The sequence below is a fragment of the Denticeps clupeoides genome, unplaced genomic scaffold (assembly GCF_900700375.1).
Source record: "Denticeps clupeoides unplaced genomic scaffold, fDenClu1.1, whole genome shotgun sequence".
In the NCBI taxonomy this organism is placed as follows: domain Eukaryota; kingdom Metazoa; phylum Chordata; class Actinopteri; order Clupeiformes; family Denticipitidae; genus Denticeps; species Denticeps clupeoides.
Genome location: NW_021629978.1, coordinates 1 through 22,377, shown reverse-complemented (window position 1 = coordinate 22,377; position 22,377 = coordinate 1). Strand labels below are relative to the sequence as shown.

Below are 22,377 nucleotides of genomic sequence, written 5' to 3'. Positions count from 1 at the left end.
CTCAAAATGTCAACAGCATTTAATTAAAAGTGCTTTAGAAGGTCAAAAGAACTCCTTTGTAAGAGCCTGGATAGCTCAGTCGGTAGAGCATCAGACTTTTAATCTGAGGGTCCAGGGTTCAAGTCCCTGTTCAGGCGAATTGTTGATTTACTACTAAGTACATAAAGAATTGCTGCCATTATTTACAATAGTCAAACTTTTTGCCAATTTATTTTTTTTTTAAAGCAGCACATTTCATCTCCAAAGTTTCGTTGATTAAAATGTATGATTTAATATCTTTTGTTGTGCCATTTTTTATTATCTTTACACATCTGGTTTCACACAGAAATTGAAAAGCTCTTCATCTTTGTGATCAAGGGTAAAACATGTAATTCTCAGTTTACGAAGATCCAGACTTAAAGCCAGCCTTGTTAGCGCAGTAGGTAGCGCGTCAGTCTCATAATCTGAAGGTCGTGAGTTCGATCCTCACACAGGGCAAGGACACAATATTTTTAGCCTAAATCTGAAAGTACTTTAGCTGGTCAAAAATCAGCAAATTTGCTGAACTGGTCAAGAGTTTGATCTTCACACAGGTCATTGTTTAAATCCTGTTTTGCATCATGTTTCATTCCTATGACCATAAGCTACTCTTCCCTAATAAGTGCAAAGGTTGAATATAAGATGGTTCAGGCTCAAAATGTCAACAGCATTTAATTAAAAGTGCTTTAGAAGGTCAAAAGAACTCCTTTGTAAGAGCCTGGATAGCTCAGTCGGTAGAGCATCAGACTTTTAATCTGAGGGTCCAGGGTTCAAGTCCCTGTTCAGGCGAATTGTATATTTACTTCTAAGTACATAAAGAATTGCTGCCATTATTTACAATAGTCAAACTTTTTGCCAATTTATAATTTTTTTTAAAGCAGCACATTTCATCTCCAAAGTTTCGTTGATTAAAATGTATGATTTAATATCTTTTGTTGTGCCATTTTTTCTTTTCTTTACACATCTGTTTTCTCACAGAAATTGAAAAGCTTTTCAGCTTTGTGATCAAGGGTATAACATGTAATTCTCAGTTTACAAAGATCCAGACTTGAAAGCCAGCCTTGTTAGCGCAGTAGGTAGCGCGTCAGTCTCATAATCTGAAGGTCGTGAGTTCGATCCTCACACAGGGCAAGGACACAATATTTTTAGCCTAAATCTGAAAGTACTTTAGCTGGTCAAAAATCAGCAAATTTGCTGAACTGGTCAAGAGTTTGATCTTCACACAGGTCATTGTTTAAATCCTGTTTTGCATCATGTTTCATTCCTATGACCATAAGCTACTCTTCCCTAATAAGTGCAAAGGTTGAATATAAGATGGTTCAGGCTCAAAATGTCAACAGCATTTAATTAAAAGTGCTTTAGAAGGTCAAAAGAACTCCTTTGTAAGAGCCTGGATAGCTCAGTCGGTAGAGCATCAGACTTTTAATCTGAGGGTCCAGGGTTCAAGTCCCTGTTCAGGCGAATTGTTGATTTACTACTAAGTACATAAAGAATTGCTGCCATTATTTACAATAGTCAAACTTTTTGCCAATTTATAATTTTTTTTAAAGCAGCACATTTCATCTCCAAAGTTTCGTTGATTAAAATGTATGATTTAATATCTTTTGTTGTGCCATTTTTTATTATCTTTACACATCTGGTTTCACACAGAAATTGAAAAGCTCTTCATCTTTGTGATCAAGGGTATAACATGTAATTCTCAGTTTACAAAGATCCAGACTTGAAAGCCAGCCTTGTTAGCGCAGTAGGTAGCGCGTCAGTCTCATAATCTGAAGGTCGTGAGTTCGATCCTCACACAGGGCAAGAACACAATATTTTTAGCCTAAATCTGAAAGTACTTTAGCAGGTCAAAAATCAGCAAATTTGCTGAACTGGTCAAGAGTTTGATCTTCACACAGGTCATTGTTTAAATCCTGTTTTGCATCATGTTTCATTCCTATGACCATAAGCTACTCTTCCCTAATAAGTGCAAAGGTTGAATATAAGATGGTTCAGGCTCAAAATGTCAACAGCATTTAATTAAAAGTGCTTTAGAAGGTCAAAAGAACTCCTTTGTAAGAGCCTGGATAGCTCAGTCGGTAGAGCATCAGACTTTTAATCTGAGGGTCCAGGGTTCAAGTCCCTGTTCAGGCGAATTGTATATTTACTTCTAAGTACATAAAGAATTGCTGCCATTATTTACAATAGTCAAACTTTTTGCCAATTTATAATTTTTTTTAAAGCAGCACATTTCATCTCCAAAGTTTCGTTGATTAAAATGTATGATTTAATATCTTTTGTTGTGCCATTTTTTATTATCTTTACACATCTGGTTTCACACAGAAATTGAAAAGCTCTTCATCTTTGTGATCAAGGGTAAAACATGTAATTCTCAGTTTACGAAGATCCAGACTTAAAGGCCAGCCTTGTTAGCGCAGTAGGTAGCGCGTCAGTCTCATAATCTGAAGGTCGTGAGTTCGATCCTCACACAGGGCAAGAACACAATATTTTTAGCCTAAATCTGAAAGTACTTTAGCAGGTCAAAAATCAGCAAATTTGCTGAACTGGTCAAGAGTTTGATCTTCACATAGGTCATTGTTTAAATCCTGTTTTGCATCATGTTTCATTCCTATGACCATAAGCTACTCTTCCCTAATAAGTGCAAAGGTTGAATATAAGATGGTTCAGGCTCAAAATGTCAACAGCATTTAATTAAAAGTGCTTTAGAAGGTCAAAAGAACTCCTTTGTAAGAGCCTGGATAGCTCAGTCGGTAGAGCATCAGACTTTTAATCTGAGGGTCCAGGGTTCAAGTCCCTGTTCAGGCGAATTGTTGATTTACTACTAAGTACATAAAGAATTGCTGCCATTATTTACAATAGTCAAACTTTTTGCCAATTTATAATTTTTTTTAAAGCAGCACATTTCATCTCCAAAGTTTCGTTGATTAAAATGTATGATTTAATATCTTTTGTTGTGCCATTTTTTATTATCTTTACACATCTGGTTTCACACAGAAATTGAAAAGCTCTTCATCTTTGTGATCAAGGGTATAAACATGTAATTCTCAGTTTACAAAGATCCAGACTTGAAAGCCAGCCTTGTTAGCGCAGTAGGTAGCGCGTCAGTCTCATAATCTGAAGGTCGTGAGTTCGATCCTCACACAGGGCAAGAACACAATATTTTTAGCCTAAATCTGAAAGTACTTTAGCTGGTCAAAAATCAGCAAATTTGCTGAACTGGTCAATGAGTTTGATCTTCACACAGGTCATTGTTTAAATCCTGTTTTGCATCATGTTTCATTCCTATGACCATAAGCTACTCTTCCCTAATAAGTGCAAAGGTTGAATATAAGATGGTTCAGGCTCAAAATGTCAACAGCATTTAATTAAAAGTGCTTTAGAAGGTCAAAAGAACTCCTTTGTAAGAGCCTGGATAGCTCAGTCGGTAGAGCATCAGACTTTTAATCTGAGGGTCCAGGGTTCAAGTCCCTGTTCAGGCGAATTGTTGATTTACTACTAAGTACATAAAGAATTGCTGCCATTATTTACAATAGTCAAACTTTTTGCCAATTTATTATTTTTTTTTAAAGCAGCACATTTCATCTCCAAAGTTTCGTTGATTAAAATGTATGATTTAATATCTTTTGTTGTGCCATTTTTTATTATCTTTACACATCTGGTTTCTCACAGAAATTGAAAAGCTTTTCATCTTTGTGATCAAGGGTATAACATGTAATTCTCAGTTTACGAAGATCCAGACTTGAAAGCCAGCCTTGTTAGCGCAGTAGGTAGCGCGTCAGTCTCATAATCTGAAGGTCGTGAGTTCGATCCTCACACAGGGCAAGGACACAATATTTTTAGCCTAAATCTGAAAGTACTTTAGCTGGTCAAAAATCAGCAAATTTGCTGAACTGGTCAAGAGTTTGATCTTCACACAGGTCATTGTTTAAATCCTGTTTTGCATCATGTTTCATTCCTATGACCATAAGCTACTCTTCCCTAATAAGTGCAAAGGTTGAATATAAGATGGTTCAGGCTCAAAATGTCAACAGCATTTAATTAAAAGTGCTTTAGAAGGTCAAAAGAACTCCTTTGTAAGAGCCTGGATAGCTCAGTCGGTAGAGCATCAGACTTTTAATCTGAGGGTCCAGGGTTCAAGTCCCTGTTCAGGCGAATTGTTGATTTACTACTAAGTACATAAAGAATTGCTGCCATTATTTACAATAGTCAAACTTTTTGCCAATTTATTATTTTTTTTAAAGCAGCACATTTCATCTCCAAAGTTTCGTTGATTAAAATGTATGATTTAATATCTTTTGTTGTGCCATTTTTTATTATCTTTACACATCTGGTTTCTACACAGAAATTGAAAAGCTCTTCATCTTTGTGATCAAGGGTAAAACATGTAATTCTCAGTTTACGAAGATCCAGACTTAAAGGCCAGCCTTGTTAGCGCAGTAGGTAGCGCGTCAGTCTCATAATCTGAAGGTCGTGAGTTCGATCCTCACACAGGGCAAGGACACAATATTTTTAGCCTAAATCTGAAAGTACTTTAGCTGGTCAAAAATCAGCAAATTTGCTGAACTGGTCAAGAGTTTGATCTTCACACAGGTCATTGTTTAAATCCTGTTTTGCATCATGTTTCATTCCTATGACCATAAGCTACTCTTCCCTAATAAGTGCAAAGGTTGAATATAAGATGGTTCAGGCTCAAAATGTCAACAGCATTTAATTAAAAGTGCTTTAGAAGGTCAAAAGAACTCCTTTGTAAGAGCCTGGATAGCTCAGTCGGTAGAGCATCAGACTTTTAATCTGAGGGTCCAGGGTTCAAGTCCCTGTTCAGGCGAATTGTTGATTTACTACTAAGTACATAAAGAATTGCTGCCATTATTTACAATAGTCAAACTTTTTGCCAATTTATAATTTTTTTTAAAGCAGCACATTTCATCTCCAAAGTTTCGTTGATTAAAATGTATGATTTAATATCTTTTGTTGTGCCATTTTTTATTATCTTTACACATCTGGTTTCACACAGAAATTGAAAAGCTCTTCATCTTTGTGATCAAGGGTAAAACATGTAATTCTCAGTTTACGAAGATCCAGCCTTAAAAGCAAGCCTTGTTAGCGCAGTAGGTAGCGCGTCAGTCTCATAATCTGAAGGTCGTGAGTTCGATCCTCACACAGGGCAAGAACACAATATTTTTAGCCTAAATCTGAAAGTACTTTAGCTGGTCAAAAATCAGCAAATTTGCTGAACTGGTCAAGAGTTTGATCTTCACACAGGTCATTGTTTAAATCCTGTTTTGCATCATGTTTCATTCCTATGACCATAAGCTACTCTTCCCTAATAAGTGCAAAGGTTGAATATAAGATGGTTCAGGCTCAAAATGTCAACAGCATTTAATTAAAAGTGCTTTAGAAGGTCAAAAGAACTTCTTTGTAAGAGCCTGGATAGCTCAGTCGGTAGAGCATCAGACTTTTAATCTGAGGGTCCAGGGTTCAAGTCCCTGTTCAGGCGAATTGTTGATTTACTACTAAGTACATAAAGAATTGCTGCCATTATTTACAATAGTCAAACTTTTGCCAATTTATAATTTTTTTTAAAGCAGCACATTTCATCTCCAAAGTTTCGTTGATTAAAATGTATGATTTAATATCTTTTGTTGTGCCATTTTTTCTTTTCTTTACACATCTGTTTTCTCACAGAAATTGAAAAGCTTTTCAGCTTTGTGATCAAGGGTATAACATGTAATTCTCAGTTTACAAAGATCCAGACTTGAAAGCCAGCCTTGTTAGCGCAGTAGGTAGCGCGTCAGTCTCATAATCTGAAGGTCGTGAGTTCGATCCTCACACAGGGCAAGAACACAATATTTTTAGCCTAAATCTGAAAGTACTTTAGCTGGTCAAAATCAGCAAATTTGCTGAACTGGTCATGAGTTTGATCTTCACACAGGTCATTGTTTAAATCCTGTTTTGCATCATGTTTCATTCCTATGACCATAAGCTACTCTTCCCTAATAAGTGCAAAGGTTGAATATAAGATGGTTCAGGCTCAAAATGTCAACAGCATTTAATTAAAAGTGCTTTAGAAGGTCAAAAGAACTCCTTTGTAAGAGCCTGGATAGCTCAGTCGGTAGAGCATCAGACTTTTAATCTGAGGGTCCAGGGTTCAAGTCCCTGTTCAGGCGAATTGTTGATTTACTTCTAAGTACATAAAGAATTGCTGCCATTATTTACAATAGTCAAACTTTTTGCCAATTTATAATTTTTTTTAAAGCAGCACATTTCATCTCCAAAGTTTCGTTGATTAAAATGTATGATTTAATATCTTTTGTTGTGCCATTTTTTCTTTTCTTTACACATCTGTTTTCTGACAGAAATTGAAAAGCTTTTCAGCTTTGTGATTGTTGGAAAAATGTATATATGTTATCATGTAATTACTTCTTTTATTCATATCCTTTAAGCACGAATATGTATTAATCCTTGGAATATTACTGACAACTCTTAATCATTAACAAACCTCAAAGCAAAGGTTTTAAGTTTGCAGGACTGCATGACCGCGACCTGAGGACCAACAACAAGCAGACCATGATGAACCAGAGTCCAATCACCTGAAGAATCTACAGACGAAGATGAACATGTCACCATGTCACCATGACTCGACCAAAAGATCAATGCATAAGACTACGTGTAATACACAATTATTAACTAATATGGTGTGATTTTATGTGAACCCTAATGAACCTACCAAATAAAAGAAGGAGATGCGATGAAGGACGCCAGAGCTTTTGGAGGCCTGTTGTAAGGCGTGACTTCCATTCGCTCTCCTTGCAAGTAAAACGGACTCAAATGCTTTGTGTCTTTCTTCTCTTTGTTTAGTAAATGTTATACTGACAGATAAACCTAACATTTAATTGGTCCTTCGAGCCGGATCCCAAGATACCGAAAGATCACCAGCAGACGGAGCGGAAAATCACCAGGAAAACCGTGGCCACGGTCAGAAAGACCCTTTTTGGGACTGGGAGAAACCGACTGTCGGCTGGGATCCGTAGGTTGAACGGGATCCTGAAATTGAGAGAAGACACGGGGTAAGTTGACTCTTATTTAAAATGGTATGAATGATTTGGTAACAAGAGGTTACATAATAAGAAGTTACAAGAGGTAACTGGGGTAACAAGAGGTTACTTAAGCAAAACCCTGGGTATTCTAGACTCTGGCAGGTAAAAGGGCAGTTTTTAAGTTCCGTGGGGAGGTGCAGACTCCTCTGCCGGGTGGCAGTTAAATTCTGTGGGGAAGCGGACTCCTCTGCTTGTAAAAAGAACGTTCAATAATACTCATACAGGTGTATGAGCGTGCGCGCAGGTGTGAATGTGTGAATGAGAGGGAGTGAAAGTCACTTGATTGACACTCCATATAAAACTCACAGGGGGCAAACAGTGGCCTCTCGTGGAAGCAAACGCAAGGTTTTCCCACCCCAAAGCATTTGGGGTCGAAGTGGAAAACACCACGAGAGGAATTTTTATACACTGTCCTGTGATCAGTTACCAGTGTCTTAGGTTACCCTAGGTACGAGCACACTGGTCGAAATTTTACTTAAAAATGGGTAAGGGGTCCAGTAAACCTGAACCAAAAGAGAAACTAAAATGTAAGGACTGGAAGTATGTAGAGCAAGTAAATAAGGCTTACGTCGAACCGTTAAATAAATGGATAACGAAATATAAATTCGACGGGCAACTGAGGGTAAAAAATTTAATAGAGTTACTGGGAGCCATTAAACTGGGATGTAAGAATAAGGAAAAGCAAATGAAGAAAGAAGGGGTTGAAGCTTTAATGCATTGGATTAAAATAGCTGGGAAAAGAGAAGAGGGAGAGAGAAAAGGCAGGCAGGCTGGAGCAAAGAGCAAGGAGGAGGGGGGACTCACTGTTGAAAAAACTGATAACACCATTCTGTTTCATCGCACGGAGGACGATGAGTCAGTAATCAGAGGGAGCCGTAAGGGAGGGGTGAGCGAAGCTTATAAAGAAGGAGCAGAAGCAGAAGGGGCGATGAATTTGCCGCACCTTCCCTCTGCTCCTGCAATCCCACATATATATCCTAATTTAGACAAATTGGAAAATCCCCCTGCTTATGACCCTAACGGTAGCACTCCCACACCAAATACTAGATCTCGGGGGAAAGTACAAAATTGGTCTAAAAAATGGGGTGAAGTGTTTGACAATTCCTCCGAACCGCAAAAATTGGCAGTAACTGAAGCAAATCAATATCCCCTTATAGAGGTGGCCAACCCTAATGTGGACTCAGGTGAACAGTCTACAACCCTCTTGGTATATCGGACCTGGACGCAGGACGATATAAAAAGAGTGGTGGAGGGCGTCACTTCCTATAAGGAGGATATGCAAAAATTCGAAGAAGATATGGAAGGAATAAGACATTCTTATCACTTAAATGGGAGAGAGGTACAGCAGATATATATGCAAGCAATGGGACACGATTGGCACCATGTAAAAGGTAACTGGTCTCCTTTAAGGGTTACAGGAGACCTTCTAAAACACGATGACACAGAATTGAGAAATAAAACAAATGACTTATTGGGAAGAATACGGGAAAGGTACAGAAAGAGAGCAAATTACACTGAAATTGGGAGAGTTAAACAAGAGGAGAATGAGAAGTTTGAGGATTATAAACTAAGAATGGAAGCTGTTTTTAAACTGCATAGCGGTCTTAGAGATGACGGGGCTGATGGGGGGGTGTACCATCAGCAATTAAAAAATGCTTTGCATAATGGATCAAAAGACTGTGTGCGCAGTTGGGTAGATAAACATATGATAGGAATGCCCACTAGGAGCTTGGATGAGTACATTGATCACGCCGTTCACATCGACAAATTAATAAGAACTAAAAAAATAAAAGATAAACTTACAAAGAAACCGGACACCTTTTGGGGAAGTATCGGGACTGACGCGGAAACATTTTACCAGGACAGCCGAGGTAGAGGGAGACAGAGAGGACACTTCCAAAAGGGCAGAGTAGGAAGGAGAGGAGGTATCCAGGGACGAGGGTGGACACCACGTAACCAATGGGGAGCAGGCTGCTGGTCTTGCGGGAAGCCTGGGCATATTGCCAAAGACTGTCGTTCAGGGCCAAAAGATAACACAGCATGACTGGAACAGAAACTGCATGGTCCAAAGTCCACAGAGGATGAAACTCATGTGGATTTAAATTTGGAAGAAATTTTTTCTTTAAATCAAGAAAGACTAGAAATAGTCTTAATGGTAAATGGGAAAGAAATCACATTCCTCTGTGACTCTGGAGCATGCAGAACTACATGTAAGGAACACATACCCTATAGTGAACTAAGTGATGAGGTAGTAATTGTACGATCAGCTAATGGGGGTAAAACTGTAGTCACTGTTTCTAAACCAGTTTGGGTAAGAGATCCTAAAGGTATATCATGCAAAATGTCCATCCTTTTTATGCCAGAATGTCCTGTTAATTTGTTGGGAAGAGATGGCTTACTCAATCTAGGTTTGGCGCTCGTCTCCACTCCTGGGGGGAGACTGGTCATCAAACGCAGAGCCGAGCTACAACGAGGTGACCTTTTCCCCCTAGAGGGAAGACGCGTTCCAAATTTTTACTACACACTCGACATATCTGACCAAGAACCTCATAAGGTGGGAACTGAATTGCTAAAGGTAGGAGGACAAGTGGGACACTGTCAACCTATCATGACAGGTGTGGAACCCATGCCCTCTGATGAACTACACGTCACCATGTGGTACAAAAACACTCCTGGGCCTGATCCAACATATGAAAAGAAACTGTCACAACTCACCCCAACAACCATAACAATTTCTTGCGTTTACTCGGACGGGCAAGGTAACGTGGTGGCAGAGGTCACCTTACCCACCCCACTCAGAGCCATGCTCCGGGGATGGTACCCACCTCACATCTCATTGTATAAAAACAAGGAGAGGGGTTGGAAGTCGTTGGGTAACATAGTTCAAGAGGGTGACAGTGCAACGGATTGGACAGACATGGGCGACCAATTGGAACATAGCGCTCACACAGGCTTGACTAGGAAATGGCTGTATTGGACAATACAGACCAAGGCTGGAGTACGTATAGACTCCGGACACCAGTGACATCTTCTACTAACTGAAGAAGATGAATCACAACTAGCTCAAGTACCTCAATCATTGTGGTCACAAGGACCGTCTGATGTTGGACTGATAAAAGGAATATTGCCAGTACAAATCAGACCCAAAACAGAATATCGACCCTGCATACGACAATATCCACTTAAACCTGATGCACTAGAAGGCATAACACCAGTAATACATGATTTACAACGAGCAGGGGTTATTATAGAATGTGACGATTCCCCCTGCAACACACCAATATTCCCAGTGAAAAAGCAAGCTCCTTCAACGGGATGGAGGATGGTACAGGATCTGCAGGCAGTAAATGCTGCAGTAACACAACGGGCTCCATGTGTTCCTGACCCACACACATTGCTGAATTCTTTAAGATCAGATGCACAAATATTTACTGTGGTTGACATTAGTAATGCCTTTTTCTCCATTCCCATTGACAAAGACAGCCAATTTTGGTTTGCTTTCACATTCAGGGGGAAACGATACACCTATACTAGACTTCCCCAGGGCTACTGCGAAAGCCCTACTATATATTCACAAGCCATGCATGCTAGCATGTCCAAATTTCAACCACCTGGGGGAAGTCAAATACTACTCTATGTTGACGATATATTAGTGGCTTCTCCGAGTCTAGAAATATGCAAAGAAGACACTGTGGCCCTTTTTAAACACCTAGCTCAGGAGGGGCACAAAGTCAGTAAAAACAAACTACAATTATGGAAACCACAGGTCAAATATCTAGGCCACCACCTTAGTGCAGGTGGCAGAACTATTCTAGAAGAACGAAAAACAGCAGTCCTACAGGCGCCAAAACCAATTACTAAGAAACAAATGATGTCATTCTTAGGCTTGACCAATTATTGTAGAAGTTGGGTTCCAAACTACGCGGAAATTACTTCCCCACTCACAGCTTTAATTTACTCTGAAGACCTAAAAATGACATCACCACTGAACTGGACGTCAGATGCAGAGAAAGCTTTTTGTGATATTAAACAAGCACTGACCTCCAGTTTAGCTTTAGCCTTGCCAAATTATAGTAAACCGTTTATACAGATGGTGGACTGCAAAGACAAATACATGACTTCTGTTTTAAGTCAACAACATGGAGATAAATTGAGACCAATAGCTTATTTTTCTTCCAAATTAGATAATGTAGCTTGCGCATTACCACATTGTGTGAGAGCGGTGATAGCAGCGTCAATGGCAGTAGAAGTCAGTGCCGGAATAGTTCTATTCCACCCATTGACCCTTAAGGTCCCACACGCAGTAGCGGCTTTACTACTGCAAACTAACATGATCTTTTTATCACCTGCAAGGCACCTCTCCTGCATGGCCACGCTGCTGTCACAGCCACACCTCACCATCGAACGATGCACCACATTGAACCCAGCCACATTGCTACCTGATGATGGAGAGCAACACGACTGCCAAGCACTAGCAGAACACACAGCTAAATCTAGGTTAGATTTAAGCGACCAACCTTTGTCTCAGGGAGAGGTAGTGTTCGTTGATGGCTCTTCAAGGAAAAATGATTTGGGTAAAACACTAACGGGTTATGCTGTAGTAACAATAGACACCGTACTTAAAGCTGGACACTTGCCATCAACTTTTTCAGCACAAGCTGCCGAGATTGTCGCTCTGACTGAGGCATGTAAATTAATGAAAGGGAAAGATGTCACCATTTATACTGACAGTCAATATGCATTTGCTACAGTTCACACATTTGCTCAGTATTGGCATAACCGAGGAATGGTCACATCTACTGGGAAACCAGTGACTCACGCTCAATTACTAAAAGAATTGTTAAAAGCTGTCCATCTACCTGCTACATTAGCTGTATGTAAATGTGCAGCACACACAAATTCCAAAGACACAATTTCACTCGGTAATGCCTTCGCTGACCGCATAGCGAAACAAGCCGCTGAACAAAGTATACAAGTTTTGTTTACAGACCAAGACCAACTGATAACTTCTGACATTCTCATTGACATGCAACAACAAAGCACACCACATGAGATAGACACATGGATAAAGCATGGGGCTACAAAACAAAACAAAATTTATGTGTGACCCCGGGGGAAACCAATCCTACCAAAGAATATGTATAAATGGGCTGCAATATTGAGCCATGGGCAATCACATGTCTCAACAGGAGGGATGGTAGGACTGGTACAAAAAAATTTCACCACATATGGGTTTAACCTATATTCAAAAAACTTTTGTAGAGCATGTTTGATCTGTGCTAAACATAACAGCCAAGGTAATTTAAGACCAAAACGTGGGCAGTTTCCAAAACCACAATACCCATTCCAAACAATACACATGGATTTTATCCAACTCAGTAAAAGTGAAGGAAAGGAATACTGTTTAGTCATTATAGATGCATTCTCTAAATGGATAGAACTATTTCCAACCAAACATCCAGATGCATTGACAGTAGCAAAAGTCTTATGTAAAGATATTATTCCACGCTATGGAATACCTGAAAAAATATACAGCGATAACGGGACTCATTTTGTAAATCAGATGGTAACTAATATAGGAAAAATGTTTCACATTAATTTGAAAAATCACTGTAGTTATCATCCACAGAGTGCAGGATTAGTGGAACGAATGAATGGAACTATAAAAAATAGACTAAAAAAGTGTATGGAAGAAACACATCGACCATGGACACAATGTTTAGAGTTAGTAAAACTATACATCAATATTACTAGCACAACTGGTTTAACCCCTTATGAAACCCTGTTTGGAAGACCATATAGATTACCTTACTTTCAAAACCAATGGGAAACAGAGGAAGACATGACACTAGCGGACTACATGAGAAAAATGTTAGAAACACAGAAACAAAGTACTCCTGATGACAAACTCCCTATTTCTCAGCAGGAACCCCTACAGGTGGAGCCCGGAGACTGGGTGCTAGTAAAGAGCATAAAACGGAAGCATTGGCACTCACCGAAGTGGGAAGGGCCCTACCAAGTGATCCTGACGACACCGACGGCTGTTAAAATAACAGAGAGGGGTACTTGGATACATCAGTCACATTGTAAAAAGGTCATTTCTGCAAACCCTGCCGACGGGAAAGGTGAGCAAAAGTCTGATAATAGGGTGGACTCAGACGTATAGAATCTGGGTAGACCCAAAAGTCAGTGAAGAACACTTTACAGACACCAATCCTAGAAGAGGCAGTAAGGGGAAAAGGTTGGCAGAAATGAATTATAAGGGCTATAAACCATGTCAAAGAACGGGCTTGATAATACTTTGTGTAATGTTCATAGCAACAGTATGGGTGGTAATGTGGAAAAAAGGTATAGAGAAACAACAGGGGGCTATACCCAGGAGGGCGAGAGCTGCACCAAAAGGAACGTCCAGACACATATTTGACTCCGACCGATGCAATGATACTGGCAACGGGATAGAAGAATTACACCTTCGTACTATACCAACAGTGTGTGTAAGAGCTAATACTGTTTCGGTGGCCACAATACCAATTACTGTCCTTAACCATAAGGGACACAAAGCGAGCAATTATCTACCATATCCATGGTATATAACTAATAAATTAAAGTGGGACTCTTTGGTAGCGGACCCAGTGGGTTTTGATTGGAAAACGTGGACTACTAACCCTGCTGCGATACACCATAGACAAATAATCTCTTTTGTGATGACCAATCCCTCCACTCAAGGTCTTGCATTTGAAATATACATCAATCTTACCAAATTGGACTTGTGGCCACCAAACACCCCTGAAATGTACCATACCGATCAACAAGAGAGAGGAGAAAAATGTTGGGTATTTCTTTTATGGCCTTATACTACTAATCCACCTTATTTTCCATTTCGAATATGTCAACTACTAGAACCTAAATCAAATAAAACTGAAACAATCCAAAATTTAAGTGACAAGGGTATACTAGTTAGAGTATTGGATGAAAGTCAACCTTCTGATGAGTGGTTTAGAGTAACAACAGGAATAACTGGTAAATACAATAATTGGCTTCTCCTAGCAGAACAAGCAGCTAATGCCACTCAACAAGACTGTGTAGTTTGCTTGGGACCACGACCACTATTACAAGTAATACCCGCAGTTATAACGGATGAATGTGTTGTAGAAGTAATGAACAAAACATATCCAGACAATCGTTGCAAAAAGTGGGATTTAACATATCCTCTAACAGGACCAGAAAGTTGGAAACCTGTTTTCTCCAGTAAAGTAGCACAAGGAAATTTTACATGTATTAATATAACGGGAAGAAAGGAACTACTCGGGGAAGGGACACCAAGAGATTGGTGTCTTACAATAATACCTGTTGGGCCTATCTTTACCCCACAATCTCGAAGCGACATATGGTGGTGGTGTGGGGAAAATAAGTTATACGATCGATTGCCCTCAGACACCAAAGGACTGTGTGCATTAGTAACCCTTTTACTACCTGTCTCAATATTTCCAACCACTATAAGTGACCTTTTAACAAAATTGGATAGCTTGGTACCTGCAGATTGGCACAGAACAAAGCGATCACTTGCACCCTGGGAGAAGTTAACTGACCCAACGTACATAGACGCAATTGGGGTTCCCAGGGGGGTTCCTGATGAATATAAGTTGGCAAATCAAGTAGCAGCAGGATTTGAATCAGCCTTGTGTTGGTGGTGTACGATTAACAAGAACGTGGACAGGATCAATTACATCCATTACAATGTACAGAAATTAGGTAATTGGACACAAGACGGTTTTGAGGCCGTGCATGAGCAATTATCTACTACCTCCCTCATGACTTTTCAGAACAGGATTGCTCTTGATATGCTCCTAGCGGAAAAAAATGGGGTTTGTGGTATGTTTGGAGAGCAATGTTGTTCTTTCATACCAAACAACACAGCTGCAGGAGGCAGTCTGACAATGGCCATTGACGGCCTACGCACCCTCAACCGGAAGATGAAGGAGCATTCGGGAGTGGAAACGACCATGTGGGATTCCTGGATGAAAGTATTTGGGAAATACAGAGCTCTAGTTCAATCTGTTTTAGTTTCAATGGCTGTATTTGCAGCAATTCTGACATTGTGTGGATGTTGTTGTATTCCCTGTCTACGCAGTCTTGTGAACCGTCTCATCACTACCGCCTTATCACCAAGGGATGTTGAGCCTACACAGGCGTACCCACTTTTGGAAAATGAAGAATTTTACGGGAGCTATGATTTTAGTGACTTCAAGCTAACTCAACTTTTTCAAGAGAGTCCTCTACAAGAAAAAGACGACTGACCTTTTGTGTGTAAATGTATTTCTCATTGTATGAACTAATAGTTGAAAATCCTAAAGGAAGAGATTATTAGGGAAGCTAACAAAAGAGTAAATAACATGATAAACAGGAGGGAAATGTTGGAAAAATGTATATATGTTATCATGTAATTACTTCTTTTATTCATATCCTTTAAGCACGAATATGTATTAATCCTTGGAATATTACTGACAACTCTTAATCATTAACAAACCTCAAAGCAAAGGTTTTAAGTTTGCAGGACTGCATGACCGCGACCTGAGGACCAACAACAAGCAGACCATGATGAACCAGAGTCCAATCACCTGAAGAATCTACAGACGAAGATGAACATGTCACCATGTCACCATGACTCGACCAAAAGATCAATGCATAAGACTACGTGTAATACACAATTATTAACTAATATGGTGTGATTTTATGTGAACCCTAATGAACCTACCAAATAAAAGAAGGAGATGCGATGAAGGACGCCAGAGCTTTTGGAGGCCTGTTGTAAGGCGTGACTTCCATTCGCTCTCCTTGCAAGTAAAACGGACTCAAATGCTTTGTGTCTTTCTTCTCTTTGTTTAGTAAATGTTATACTGACAGATAAACCTAACAGTGATCAAGGGTATAACATGTAATTCTCAGTTTACAAAGATCCAGACTTGAAAGCCAGCCTTGTTAGCGCAGTAGGTAGCGCGTCAGTCTCATAATCTGAAGGTCGTGAGTTCGATCCTCACACAGGGCATGAACACAATTTTTTTAGCCTAAATCTGAAAGTACTTTAGCTGGTCAAAAATCAGCAAATTTGCTGAACTGGTCAAGAGTTTGATCTTCACACAGGTCATTGTTTAAATCCTGTTTTGCATCATGTTTCATTCCTATGACCATAAGATACTCTTCCCTAATAAGTGCAAAGGTTGAATATAAGATGGTTCAGGCTCAAAATGTCAACAGCATTTAATTAAAAGTGCTTTAGAAGGTCAAAAGAACTCCTTTGTAAGAGCCTGGATAGCTCAGTCGGTAGAGCATCAGACTTTTAATCTGAGGGTCCAGGGTTCAAGTCCCTGTTCAGGCGAATTGTATGTTTACTTCTAAGTACATAAAGAATTGCTGCCATTATTTACAATAGTCAAACTTTTTGCCAATTTATAATTTTTTTTAAAGCAGCACATTTCATCTCCAAAGTTTCGTTGATTAAAATGTACGATTTAATATCTTTTGTTGTGCCATTTTTTCTTTTCTTTACACATCTGTTTTCTCACAGAAATTGAAAAGCTCTTCATCTTTGTGATCAAGGGTAAAACATGTAATTCTCAGTTTACGAAGATCCAACCTTAAAAGCAAGCCTTGTTAGCGCATTAGCTAGCACGTCAGTCTCATAATCTGAAGGTCGTGAGTTCGATCCTCATACAGCGCAAGGACACAATTTTTTTAGCCTAAATCTGAAAGTACTTTAGCTGGTCAAAAATCAGCAAATTTGCTGAACTGGTCAAGAGTTTGATCTTAACACAGGTCATTGTTTAAATCCTGTTTTGCATCATGTTTCATTCCTATGACCATAAGCTACTCTTCCCTAATAAGTGCAAAGGTTGAATATAAGATGGTTCAGGCTCAAAATGTCAACAGCATTTAATTAAAAGTGCTTTAGAAGTTCAAAAGAACTCCTTTGTAAGAGCCTGGATAGCTCAGTCGGTAGAGCATCAGACTTTTAATCTGAGGGTCCAGGGTTCAAGTCCCTGTTCAGGCGAATTGTTGATTTACTTCTAAGTACATAAAGAATTGCTGCCATTATTTACAATAGTCAAACTTTTTGCCAATTTATTATTTTTTTTAAAGCAGCACATTTCATCTCCAAAGTTTCGTTGATTAAAATGTATGATTTAATATCTTTTGTTGTGCCATTTTTTATTATCTTTACACATCTGGTTTCACACAGAAATTGAAAAGCTCTTCATCTTTGTGATCATGGGTAAAACATGTAATTCTCAGTTTACGAAGATCCAGCTTTAAAAGCAAGCCTTGTTAGCGCAGTAGGTAGCGCGTCAGTCTCATAATCTGAAGGTCATGAGTTCGATCCTCACACAGGGCAAGGACACAATATTTTTAGTCTAAATCTGAAAGTACTTTAGCTTGTCAAAAATCAGCAAATTTGCTGAACTGGTCAAGAGTTTGATCTTCACACAGGTCATTGTTTAAATCCTGTTTTGCATCATGTTTCATTCCTATGACCATAAGCTACTCTTCCCTAATAAGTGCAAAGGTTGAATATAAGATGGTTCAGGCTCAAAATGTCAACAGCATTTAATTAAAAGTGCTTTAGAAGGTCAAAAGAACTCCTTTGTAAGAGCCTGGATAGCTCAGTCGGTAGAGCATCAGACTTTTAATCTGAGGGTCCAGGGTTAAAGTCCCTGTTCAGGCGAATTGTATATTTACTTCTAAGTACATAAAGAATTGCTGCCATTATTTACAATAGTCAAACTTTTTGCCAATTTATAATTTTTTTTAAAGCAGCACATTTCATCTCCAAAGTTTCGTTGATTAAAATGTACGATTTAATATCTTTTGTTGTGCCATTTTTTCTTTTCTTTACACATCGGTTTTCTCACAGAAATTGAAAAGCTTTTCAGCTTTGTGATCAAGGGTATAACATGTAATTCTCAGTTTACAAAGATCCAGACTTGAAAGCCAGCCTTGTTAGCTTAGTAGGTAGCGCGTCAGTCTCATAATCTGAAAGTCGTGAGTTTGATCCTCATACAGGGCAAGGACACAATATTTTTAGCCTAAATCTGAAAGTACTTTAGCTGGTCAAAAATCAGCAAATTTGCTGAACTGGTCAAGAGTTTGATCTTCACACAGGTCATTGTTTAAATACTGTTTTGCATCATGTTTCATTCCTATGACCATAAGCTACTCTTCCCTAATAAGGGCAAAGGTTGAATATAAGATGGTTCAGGCTCAAAATGTCAACAGCATTTAATTAAAAGTGCTTTAAAAGGTCAAAAGAATTTCTTTGTAAGAGCCTGGATAGCTCAGTCGGTAGAGCATCAGACTTTTAATCTGAGGGTCCAGGGTTCAAGTCCCTGTTCAGGCGAATTGTATATTTACTACTAAGTACATAAAGAATTGCTGCCATTATTTACAAAAGTCAAACTTTTTGCCAATTTATAAATTTTTTTAAAGCAGCACATTTCATCTCCAAAGTTTCGTTGATTAAATGTATGATTTAATATCTTTTGTTGTGCCATTTTTTATTATCTTTACACATCTGGTTTCACACAGAAATTGAACAGCTCTTCATCTTTGTGATCAAGGGTAAAACATGTAATTCTCAGTTTACGAAGATGCAGACTTAAAGGCCAGCCTTGTTAGCGCAGTAGGTAGCGCGTCATCCTCATAATCTGAAGGTCGTGAGTTCGATCCTCACACAGGGCAAGGACACAATTTTCTTAGCCTAAATCTGAAAGTACTTTAGCTGGTCAAAAATCAGCAAATTTCCTGAACTGGTCAAGAGTTTGATCTTCACACAGGTCATTGTTTAAATCCTGTTTTGCATCATGTTTCATTCCTATGACCATAAGCTACTCTTCCCTAATAAGTGCAAAGGTTGAATATAAGATGGTTCAGGCTCAAAATGTCAAAAGCATTTAATTAAAAGTGCTTTAGAAGGTCAAAAGAATTTATTTGTAAGAGCCTGGATAGCTCAGTCTGTAGAGCATCAGACTTTAATCTGAGGGTCCAGGGTTCCAGTCCCTGTTCAGGCGAATTGTTGATTTACTACTAAGTACATAAAGAATTGCTGCCATTATTTACAATAGTCAAACTTTTTGCCAATTTATTATTTTTTTAAAGCAGCACATTTCATCTCCAAAGTTTCGTTGATTAAAATGTACGATTTAATATCTTTTGTTGTGCCATTTTTTCTTTTCTTTACACATCTGTTTTCTCACAGAAATTGAAAAGCTTTTCAGCTTTGTGATCAAGGGTAAAACATGTAATTCTCAGTTTACGAAGATCCAGCCTTAAAAGCAAGCCTTGTTAGCGCAGTAGGTAGCGCGTCAGTCTCATAATCTGAAGGTCGTGAGTTCGATCCTCACACAGGGCAAGGACACAATATTTTTAGCCTAAATCTGAAAGTACTTTAGCTGGTCAAAAATCAGCAAATTTGCTGAACTGGTCAAGAGTTTGATCTTCACACAGGTCATTGTTTAAATCCTGTTTTGCATCATGTTTCATTCCTATGACCATAACCTACTCTTCCCTAATAAGTGCAAAGGTTGAATATAAGATGGTTTAGGCTCAAAATGTCAACAGCATTTAATTAAAAGTGCTTTAGAAGTTCAAAAGAACTCCTTTGTAAGAGCCTGGATAGCTCAGTCGGTAGAGCATCAGACTTTTAATCTGAGGGTCCAGGGTTCAAGTCCCTGTTCAGGCGAGTTGTTGATTTACTGCTAAGTACATAAAGAATTCCTGCCATTATTTACAACAGTCAAACTTTTTGCCAATTTATTATTTTTTTTAAAGCAGCACATTTCATCTCCAAAGCTTCGTTGATTAAAATGTATGATTTAATATCTTTTGTTGTGCCATTTTTTAATATCTTTACACATCTGGTTTCACACAGAAATTGAAAAGCTCTTCATCTTTGTGATCAAGGGTAAAACATGTAATTCTCAGTTTACGAAGATCCAGACTTAAAGGCCAGCCTTGTTAGCGCAGTAGGTAGCGCGTCAGTCTCATAATCTGAAGGTCGTGAGTTCGATCCTCACACAGGGCATTAACACAATATTTTTAGCCTAAATCTGAAAGTACTTTAGCTGGTCAAAAATCAGCAAATTTGCTGAACTGGTCAAGAGTTTGATCTTCACATAGGTCATTGTTTAAATCCTGTTTTGCATCATGTTTCATTCCTATGACCATAAGCCACTTTTCCTTAATAAGTGCAAAGGTTGAATATAAGATGGTTCAGGCTCAAAATGTCAACAGCATTTAATTAAAAGTGCTTTAGAAGGTCAAAAGAATTTCTTTGTAAGAGCCTGGATAGCTCAGTCGGTAGAGCATCACACTTTTAATCTGAGGGTCCAGGGTTCAAGTCCCTGTTCAGGCGAATTGTTGATTTACTACTAAGTACATAAAGAATTGCTGCCATTATTTACAATAGTCAAACTTTTTGCCAATTTATTATTTTTTTTAAAGCAGCACATTTCATCTCCAAAGTTTCGTTGATTAAAATGTATGATTTAATATCTTTTGTTGTGCCATTTTTTATTATCTTTACACATCTGGTTTCACACAGAAATTGAAAAGCTCTTCATCTTTGTGATCAAGGGTAAAACATGTAGTTCTCAGTTTACGAAGATCCAGCCTTAAAAGCAAGCCTTGTTAGCGCAGTAGGTAGCGCGTCAGTCTCATAATCTGAAGGTCGTGAGTTCGATCCTCATACAGGGCAAGAACACAATATTTTTAGCCTACGTCTGAAAGTACTTTAGCTGGTCAAAATCAGCAAATTTGCTGAAATGGTCATGAGTTTGATCTTCACACAGGTCATTGTTTAAATCCTGTTTTGCATCATGTTTCATTCCTATGACCATAAGCTACTCTTCCCTAATAAGGGCAAAGGTTGAATATAAGATGGTTCAGGCTCAAAATGTCAACAGCATTTAATTAAAAGTGCTTTAGAAGGTCAAAAGAACTCCTTTGTAAGAGCCTGGATAGCTCAGTCGGTAGAGCATCAGACTTTTAATCTGAGGGTCCAGGGTTCAAGTCCCTGTTCAGGTGAATTGTTGATTTACTACTAAGTGCATAAAGAATTCCTGCCATTATTTACAATAGTCAAACTTTTAGCCAATTTATAATTTTTTTTAAAGCAGCACATTTCATCTCCAAAGTTTCGTTGATTAAAATGTATGATTTAATATCTTTTGTTGTGCCATTTTTTCTTTTCTTTACACATCTGTTTTCTCACAGAAATTGAAAAGCTTTTCAGCTTTGTGATCAAGGGTATAACATGTAATTCTCAGTTTACAAAGATCCAGACTTGAAAGCCAGCCTTGTTAGCGCAGTAGGTAGCGCGTCAGTCTCATAATCTGACGGTCGTGAGTTCGATCCTCACACAGGGCAAGAACACAATATTTTTAGCCTAAATCTGAAAGTACTTTAGCTGGTCAAAATCAGCAAATTTGCTGAAATGGTCATGAGTTTGATCTTCACACAGGTCATTGTTTAAATCCTGTTTTGCATCATGTTTCATTCCTATGACCATAAGCTACTCTTCCCTAATAAGGGCAAAGGTTGAATATAAGATGGTTCAGGCTCAAAATGTCAACAGCATTTAATTAAAGTGCTTTAGAAGGTCAAAAGAACTCCTTTGTAAGAGCCTGGATAGCTCAGTCGGTAGAGCATCAGACTTTTAATCTGAGGGTCCAGGGTTCAAGTCCCTGTTCAGGTGAATTGTTGATTTACTACTAAGTGCATAAAGAATTCCTGTCATTATTTACAATAGTCAAACTTTTTGCCAATTTATAATTTTTTTTAAAGCAGCACATTTCATCTCCAAAGTTTCGTTGATTAAAATGTACGATTTAATATCTTTTGTTGTGCCATTTTTTCTTTTCTTTACACATCTGTTTTCTCACAGAAATTGAAAAGCTTTCAGCTTTGTGATCAAGGGTATAACATGTAATTCTCAGTTTACAAAGATCCAGACTTGAAAGCCAGCCTTGTTAGCGGCAGTAGGTAGCGCGTCAGTCTCATAATCTGAAGGTCGTGAGTTCGATCCTCCACAGGCAAGAACACAATATTTTACGCCTAAATCTGAAAGTACTTTAGCTGGTCAAATCAGCAAATTTGCTGAACTGGTCAAGAGTTTGATCTTCACAAGGTCATTGTTTAAATCCTGTTTTGCATCATGTTCTTCCTATGACCATAAGATACTCTTCCCTAATAAGTGCAAAGGTTGAATATA

At 38.6% G+C, this 22,377-nt stretch overlaps 35 non-coding genes across 35 annotated transcripts; all 35 read left to right on the top strand.

Annotated features, from left to right (window-relative positions):
- The first annotated feature begins 64 nt into the window (after positions 1-64).
- Positions 65-137, top strand: trnak-uuu (transfer RNA lysine (anticodon UUU)). Its single transcript has one exon. It is a non-coding gene; the product is annotated as a tRNA-Lys (tRNA).
- Positions 138-404: 267 nt separating this feature from the next.
- Positions 405-477, top strand: trnam-cau (transfer RNA methionine (anticodon CAU)). The gene has a single exon. It is a non-coding gene; the product is annotated as a tRNA-Met (tRNA).
- Positions 478-734: 257 nt separating this feature from the next.
- On the top strand, positions 735-807 carry trnak-uuu (transfer RNA lysine (anticodon UUU)). Its single transcript has one exon. It is a non-coding gene; the product is annotated as a tRNA-Lys (tRNA).
- A 269-nt stretch (positions 808-1,076) lies between these two features.
- Positions 1,077-1,149, top strand: trnam-cau (transfer RNA methionine (anticodon CAU)). Its single transcript has one exon. It is a non-coding gene; the product is annotated as a tRNA-Met (tRNA).
- Positions 1,150-1,406: 257 nt separating this feature from the next.
- On the top strand, positions 1,407-1,479 carry trnak-uuu (transfer RNA lysine (anticodon UUU)). Its single transcript has one exon. It is a non-coding gene; the product is annotated as a tRNA-Lys (tRNA).
- A 269-nt stretch (positions 1,480-1,748) lies between these two features.
- On the top strand, positions 1,749-1,821 carry trnam-cau (transfer RNA methionine (anticodon CAU)). The gene has a single exon. It is a non-coding gene; the product is annotated as a tRNA-Met (tRNA).
- A 257-nt stretch (positions 1,822-2,078) lies between these two features.
- trnak-uuu (transfer RNA lysine (anticodon UUU)) lies at positions 2,079-2,151 on the top strand. The gene has a single exon. It is a non-coding gene; the product is annotated as a tRNA-Lys (tRNA).
- Positions 2,152-2,420: 269 nt separating this feature from the next.
- trnam-cau (transfer RNA methionine (anticodon CAU)) lies at positions 2,421-2,493 on the top strand. Its single transcript has one exon. It is a non-coding gene; the product is annotated as a tRNA-Met (tRNA).
- Positions 2,494-2,750: 257 nt separating this feature from the next.
- Positions 2,751-2,823, top strand: trnak-uuu (transfer RNA lysine (anticodon UUU)). The gene has a single exon. It is a non-coding gene; the product is annotated as a tRNA-Lys (tRNA).
- A 270-nt stretch (positions 2,824-3,093) lies between these two features.
- On the top strand, positions 3,094-3,166 carry trnam-cau (transfer RNA methionine (anticodon CAU)). Its single transcript has one exon. It is a non-coding gene; the product is annotated as a tRNA-Met (tRNA).
- Positions 3,167-3,424: 258 nt separating this feature from the next.
- On the top strand, positions 3,425-3,497 carry trnak-uuu (transfer RNA lysine (anticodon UUU)). The gene has a single exon. It is a non-coding gene; the product is annotated as a tRNA-Lys (tRNA).
- A 270-nt stretch (positions 3,498-3,767) lies between these two features.
- Positions 3,768-3,840, top strand: trnam-cau (transfer RNA methionine (anticodon CAU)). Its single transcript has one exon. It is a non-coding gene; the product is annotated as a tRNA-Met (tRNA).
- A 257-nt stretch (positions 3,841-4,097) lies between these two features.
- On the top strand, positions 4,098-4,170 carry trnak-uuu (transfer RNA lysine (anticodon UUU)). The gene has a single exon. It is a non-coding gene; the product is annotated as a tRNA-Lys (tRNA).
- Positions 4,171-4,440: 270 nt separating this feature from the next.
- On the top strand, positions 4,441-4,513 carry trnam-cau (transfer RNA methionine (anticodon CAU)). Its single transcript has one exon. It is a non-coding gene; the product is annotated as a tRNA-Met (tRNA).
- Positions 4,514-4,770: 257 nt separating this feature from the next.
- On the top strand, positions 4,771-4,843 carry trnak-uuu (transfer RNA lysine (anticodon UUU)). The gene has a single exon. It is a non-coding gene; the product is annotated as a tRNA-Lys (tRNA).
- A 269-nt stretch (positions 4,844-5,112) lies between these two features.
- Positions 5,113-5,185, top strand: trnam-cau (transfer RNA methionine (anticodon CAU)). The gene has a single exon. It is a non-coding gene; the product is annotated as a tRNA-Met (tRNA).
- Positions 5,186-5,442: 257 nt separating this feature from the next.
- On the top strand, positions 5,443-5,515 carry trnak-uuu (transfer RNA lysine (anticodon UUU)). Its single transcript has one exon. It is a non-coding gene; the product is annotated as a tRNA-Lys (tRNA).
- Positions 5,516-5,783: 268 nt separating this feature from the next.
- On the top strand, positions 5,784-5,856 carry trnam-cau (transfer RNA methionine (anticodon CAU)). Its single transcript has one exon. It is a non-coding gene; the product is annotated as a tRNA-Met (tRNA).
- Positions 5,857-6,112: 256 nt separating this feature from the next.
- On the top strand, positions 6,113-6,185 carry trnak-uuu (transfer RNA lysine (anticodon UUU)). Its single transcript has one exon. It is a non-coding gene; the product is annotated as a tRNA-Lys (tRNA).
- A 9,903-nt stretch (positions 6,186-16,088) lies between these two features.
- On the top strand, positions 16,089-16,161 carry trnam-cau (transfer RNA methionine (anticodon CAU)). Its single transcript has one exon. It is a non-coding gene; the product is annotated as a tRNA-Met (tRNA).
- A 257-nt stretch (positions 16,162-16,418) lies between these two features.
- Positions 16,419-16,491, top strand: trnak-uuu (transfer RNA lysine (anticodon UUU)). Its single transcript has one exon. It is a non-coding gene; the product is annotated as a tRNA-Lys (tRNA).
- A 599-nt stretch (positions 16,492-17,090) lies between these two features.
- On the top strand, positions 17,091-17,163 carry trnak-uuu (transfer RNA lysine (anticodon UUU)). Its single transcript has one exon. It is a non-coding gene; the product is annotated as a tRNA-Lys (tRNA).
- Positions 17,164-17,432: 269 nt separating this feature from the next.
- Positions 17,433-17,505, top strand: trnam-cau (transfer RNA methionine (anticodon CAU)). Its single transcript has one exon. It is a non-coding gene; the product is annotated as a tRNA-Met (tRNA).
- Positions 17,506-17,762: 257 nt separating this feature from the next.
- Positions 17,763-17,835, top strand: trnak-uuu (transfer RNA lysine (anticodon UUU)). The gene has a single exon. It is a non-coding gene; the product is annotated as a tRNA-Lys (tRNA).
- A 269-nt stretch (positions 17,836-18,104) lies between these two features.
- trnam-cau (transfer RNA methionine (anticodon CAU)) lies at positions 18,105-18,177 on the top strand. Its single transcript has one exon. It is a non-coding gene; the product is annotated as a tRNA-Met (tRNA).
- Positions 18,178-18,434: 257 nt separating this feature from the next.
- trnak-uuu (transfer RNA lysine (anticodon UUU)) lies at positions 18,435-18,507 on the top strand. Its single transcript has one exon. It is a non-coding gene; the product is annotated as a tRNA-Lys (tRNA).
- Positions 18,508-18,775: 268 nt separating this feature from the next.
- On the top strand, positions 18,776-18,848 carry trnam-cau (transfer RNA methionine (anticodon CAU)). Its single transcript has one exon. It is a non-coding gene; the product is annotated as a tRNA-Met (tRNA).
- A 597-nt stretch (positions 18,849-19,445) lies between these two features.
- On the top strand, positions 19,446-19,518 carry trnam-cau (transfer RNA methionine (anticodon CAU)). Its single transcript has one exon. It is a non-coding gene; the product is annotated as a tRNA-Met (tRNA).
- A 257-nt stretch (positions 19,519-19,775) lies between these two features.
- Positions 19,776-19,848, top strand: trnak-uuu (transfer RNA lysine (anticodon UUU)). Its single transcript has one exon. It is a non-coding gene; the product is annotated as a tRNA-Lys (tRNA).
- A 269-nt stretch (positions 19,849-20,117) lies between these two features.
- On the top strand, positions 20,118-20,190 carry trnam-cau (transfer RNA methionine (anticodon CAU)). The gene has a single exon. It is a non-coding gene; the product is annotated as a tRNA-Met (tRNA).
- Positions 20,191-20,447: 257 nt separating this feature from the next.
- Positions 20,448-20,520, top strand: trnak-uuu (transfer RNA lysine (anticodon UUU)). Its single transcript has one exon. It is a non-coding gene; the product is annotated as a tRNA-Lys (tRNA).
- Positions 20,521-20,789: 269 nt separating this feature from the next.
- trnam-cau (transfer RNA methionine (anticodon CAU)) lies at positions 20,790-20,862 on the top strand. Its single transcript has one exon. It is a non-coding gene; the product is annotated as a tRNA-Met (tRNA).
- Positions 20,863-21,118: 256 nt separating this feature from the next.
- On the top strand, positions 21,119-21,191 carry trnak-uuu (transfer RNA lysine (anticodon UUU)). Its single transcript has one exon. It is a non-coding gene; the product is annotated as a tRNA-Lys (tRNA).
- Positions 21,192-21,460: 269 nt separating this feature from the next.
- On the top strand, positions 21,461-21,533 carry trnam-cau (transfer RNA methionine (anticodon CAU)). The gene has a single exon. It is a non-coding gene; the product is annotated as a tRNA-Met (tRNA).
- Positions 21,534-21,788: 255 nt separating this feature from the next.
- Positions 21,789-21,861, top strand: trnak-uuu (transfer RNA lysine (anticodon UUU)). Its single transcript has one exon. It is a non-coding gene; the product is annotated as a tRNA-Lys (tRNA).
- The last annotated feature ends 516 nt before the right edge of the window (positions 21,862-22,377 follow it).